This window comes from Eriocheir sinensis, unplaced genomic scaffold, assembly GCF_024679095.1.
Source record: "Eriocheir sinensis breed Jianghai 21 unplaced genomic scaffold, ASM2467909v1 Scaffold150, whole genome shotgun sequence".
Taxonomy (NCBI): Eukaryota; Metazoa; Arthropoda; class Malacostraca; order Decapoda; family Varunidae; genus Eriocheir; species Eriocheir sinensis.
Genome location: NW_026110851.1, coordinates 69,507 through 74,084, shown reverse-complemented (window position 1 = coordinate 74,084; position 4,578 = coordinate 69,507). Strand labels below are relative to the sequence as shown.

Sequence of the window (4,578 nt, the reverse complement as noted above, 5' to 3'; positions counted from 1 at the left end):
CCCCTCACCGCCCCGCCCCTCCCACGCCCTTAAGGAGAGGAAGGGAGTCAGTTTCCTGCCTCGGCTCCTCCCTCGCCGCTAACTGGCATTAAGGATCCCGCTCGCCTCGACACGGGACTGTACTTTGGGAGCCCGCCGCGCCGACCCTCACCTGGACTTATTTCTCTCTCCCCTTTCCTTCCCCTCTCCCTCTCTCTCCCTGTCCGCCGCGGGGTGCCACACGGACGCAGCAACAAGGCAGCAGCATCACCGTGCGTGCGTGTGTGTGTGCGTGCGCCGGGACACCAGTGATTCATAGTATTAAAGCGTTTATGTTTATGTTAGTCAGATGTCTTGGTGCCATTAATCGTTTTGGGGTCTCGAGGCTCAAAGTGATGAAGACGAAGCAGCTCGGGATAAAAGATAAAACCCAACCCTAAGCCTCCCACGCCTCTCATACAGTAAAAGGGACTCCATAAGCTCATCCAAGACGCTAAACATAGGCCTTGTACAGAGCCTTGCCCATGTGTTAGAGGGAAGAAAGAGCAGAAAGAAATATAGAAAGAAAGATAAAACCCAACCCTAAGCCTCCCACGCCTCTCATACAGTAAAAGGGACACCGTAAGCTCACGCAAGAGTCCTGTAAAAGTAAAACAGTAAATATAAACCATTCCGAGAGCCTTGTTGATGTGTTAGCGGGAAGAAAGAGAAAAAAAGAAAGAAAGAAAAACCCCAATCCTACGCCTCCAACGATCCCCATGACACTAAATGAGACTCCGTAAGCTCATCCAAGAATCTAGTAAGCATAAGCCTTGCCGAGAGCCTTGCCCATGTTAGTCTCTGCCCCGCCCTCTCTCCCTGGCGATGGTCCGTCTCTCCGAGGTGTTGCCGGGTCAAGGCCGCGAGGGAATAAGACAGTGTGTGACCGTTAGCGGTGTTAATGAAGAGTGACGTGAGGGAACTAGGGTGTGGGTGTGTGGGTGTGTGCCTACGTAGCTAGCTGGTCCTGTTAGGCCTGGTCGCTGCTAGGGATGTGATGGAGTGGGGAAGAGAGCAAAGAGTGAGAAATTATGAAAGAATGAGAAAGGAAGAGTAAAGAATAGGAAATAAGGAAAAATAAGAAAGGGTAAAGAGTAAAACAAAAATAGGAAAAGTGTAAGGAGTTAGACAAGTGAGAAGGAACTAGACTGAAAAGTATAGAGTGGGGAAAAGAGTAAAGAGTGAGAAAGTATGAAAGAATGTGAAAGGAGGAGTAAAGAATAAGAAATAAGGAAAAATAAGAAAGTAGGGAGTAAAACAAAACTAAGAAAAGTGTAAGGAGTTAGACAAGTAAGAAAGATTTAGACCAAAAAGTATAGAGTGAACGAGGAGGATTATGCCCCTGTGCCAATTTGTACGCAGTAAGGAATGTGTGTAAAACTAGGGTGAGCATTACTTGTGCCAATTTGTACGCGGTAAGGAAGGTATTAATATGATGGTCAGTATTATGTGTGCAAATTTGTACGCTAAGAATGTTGTAGAAAGATGGTCAGCATAACTTGTACCAATATGTACGCGGTATATGAATATAATGTATGTTTAACAAGGGTGAGGATAACGTGTGCCAATTTGCACGCGATAAGGAAGGTATAGGATCAGTATTACGTGTGCCAATTTGCACGCGATAAGGAAGGTATAGGATCAGTAATACGTGTGCCAGTTTGTACGCGGTAAGAAAAATGTTAAACGAGGATCAGTATTTTATGTGCCAATATGTACGCGATAAGGAAGGTATAGGATCAGTATTTTATGTGCCAATTTGTACGCGATAAGGATGGAATAGGATCAGTATTTTGTGTGCCAATTTGTACGCGATAAGGAAGGTATAGGATCAGTATTTTATGTGCCAATTTGTACGCGATAAGGAAGGTATAGGATCAGTATTTTGTGCGCCAATTTGTACGCGATAAGGAAGGTATAGGATCAGTATTTTGTGCGAAATTTTGTACGCGATAAGGAAGGTATAGGATCAGTATTGTGTGCCAATTTGTACGCGATAAGGAAGGTATAGAATCAGTATTTTGTGTGCCAATTTGTACGCGATAAGGAAGGTATAGGATCAGTATTGTGTGCTACAATTTTTACGCGATATGGAAGTTATAGTATCAGTATTGTGCCAATTTGTACACGATAAGGAAGGTATAGGATCAGTATTATGTGCGCCAATTTGTACGCGATAAGGAAGGTATAGGATCAGTATTGTGTGCGCCAATTTGTACGCGATAAGGAAGGTATAGGATCAGTATTGTGTGCGCCAATTTGTACGCGATAAGGAAGGTATAGGATCAGTATTTTGTGTGCGCCAATTTGTACGCGATAAGGAAGGTATAGGATCAGTATTGTGTGCCAATTTGTACGCGATAAGGAAGGTATAGGATCAGTATTTTGTGCGCCAATTTGTACGCGATAAGGAAGGTATAGGATCAGTATTGTGTGCCAATTTGTACGCGATAAGGAAGGTATAGGATCAGTATTGTGTGCGCCAATTTGTACGCGATAAGGAAGGTATAGGATCAGTATTTTGTGCGCCAATTTGTACGCGATAAGGAAGGTATAGGATCAGTATTTTGTGCGCCAATTTGTACGCGATAAGGAAGGTATAGGATCAGTATTTTGTGTGCCAATTTGTACGCGATAAGGAAGGTATAGGATCAGTATTTTGTGCCAATTTGTACGCGATAAGGAAGGTATAGGATCAGTATTTTGTGTGCCAATTTGTACGCGATAAGGAAGGTATAGGATCAGTATTTTGTGTGCCAATTTGTACGCGATAAGGAAGGTATAGGATCAGTATTTTGTGTGCCAATTTGTACGCGATAAGGAAGGTATAGGATCAGTATTTTGTGCGCCAATTTGTACGCGATAAGGAAGGTATAGGATCAGTATTGTGTGCGCCAGTTTGTACGCGATAAGGAAGGTATAGGATCAGTATTGTGTGCGCCAATTTGTACGCGATAAGGAAGGTATAGGATCAGTATTGTGTGCGCCAGTTTGTACGCGATAAGGAAGGTATAGGATCAGTATTGTGTGCGCCAATTTGTACGCGATAAGGAAGGTATAGGATCAGTATTGTGTGCGCCAGTTTGTACGCGATAAGGAAGGTATAGGATCAGTATTGTGTGCGCCAATTTGTACGCGATAGAAAGAAATCGAAAACGAGGGCGATGTCTACCCCGAACGAAACTCTCTAGCAGAACACAAGGAGGCAATTTACCTGTCAATATACCTGCAGCGCTAAGTGTCAGGTGAAGCCAACAGGTGTGAGATGCTCGATATGAGATAGCCGCCGCCAAGCAGTTCTATGTACGGCAGGAGGAATAGAGGTGACACTCCTGAGGCTGCTGGGAAACTAAACCGACGAGACCTCTGCAAGCACGTGAGACAGAGCTAAGAGGAACGGTGAAACAAGTGGAAGGGAAGAAAGATAAGGGACGAAGAACAATGAAACAAATTAAGGCGAGGAATAGAGGTGACACTCCTAAGGCTGCAGGAAAACTTAACCGAAGAAATCTCCACAAGCACGTGAGACAGCTAAGAGGAACGGTGAAACAAGTGGAAGGGAGGTTTCTGTAAGAGGAAAGATAAAGGACGAAGAACAATGAAACAAATTAAGGCGAGGTTTCTACAAGAGGACTGAAACCTAGACCCGAGGCCTCAGGAGAGATAAGATACGAGGAACAGTGAAAGACATGCAAGTGAGGTTTCTATAAGAGAAAGAAAACCTAAGACCAAGGCCTCACGAAGCTAGGCAAACACCAAAACGAAATGAGCTCTCTACAACAGCACTAAAAACAAGAAAACCAAGGCCTCACGAAGCTACGAGGAACAGCATAACGAGGTGAGCTCTCTATAACAGGACTAAAAACCAAACACCAAGGGCTGACGAGGCTAGACAAACAGCATAACGAAGTGAGCTCTCTACAGTAGGACTAAAAACAAGAAAACCAAGGCCTCACGGAGCTACGAGGAACAGTGAAGCCGAAAGAAGTGAAGTTTGTACATACAAGGAGAAGAAAAACTAATACCGAGTCCTCTGAAAGTAAAGAAAAACAAGAGAAGCGATATGTCTTATGTGAAACGAAGTGTGCTGTTTATGCGAGAGGAAGAAAAACTAGAAAAAAACTACAACCCGAGGCCTCTGTAAGCTATAAACAAAATAATCGCTATCTCTTCCTAGTAAAATATAGATTCTAAAGACAAAGGAAGTAAAGAGAAACAAAAGAAACAATGCGTATCTCTTCCTAGTAAGAGATAAACTATAAAGACCTTTGTACAGCCTAACCCATAGATAACTCTTTGTAGACAGAACTGGCAGTACCCAACCCGGATCTTTGTACTGTAAAATATCGTATTATACAGTATAGTAAGAACCTTTGTACAGTAGGTGAGAACAGTAGGTAGGCAGACCTTTATAAGCGGCAGAGAGGAAATAAAGAGATGTTACAGAGGAATATATAAACGTTTGAAGTCTTTGTATAGAGGATAATGATGATTTTTAATGGAACAAAATAGAAGAAGCATTTAAGAAGCATATAAGAAGCATTTGTAGGGGAATTTTAG

At 43.1% G+C, this 4,578-nt stretch overlaps 1 long non-coding RNA gene across 3 annotated transcripts; it reads left to right on the top strand.

Moving 5' to 3' along the window:
• The first annotated feature begins 2,153 nt into the window (after positions 1-2,153).
• Positions 2,154-4,320, top strand: LOC126990236 (uncharacterized). Of its 3 annotated transcripts, none has more exons than XR_007744149.1 (3): positions 2,154-2,295; positions 2,478-2,569; positions 2,936-4,320. It is a non-coding gene; the product is annotated as an uncharacterized LOC126990236 (long non-coding RNA). The 3 variants fall into 3 exon arrangements; XR_007744150.1 differs by having other exon boundaries at positions 2,478-2,615; positions 3,120-4,320; XR_007744151.1 differs by lacking the exon at positions 2,936-4,320 and adding an exon at positions 2,706-2,831 and having other exon boundaries at positions 2,478-2,661.
• The last annotated feature ends 258 nt before the right edge of the window (positions 4,321-4,578 follow it).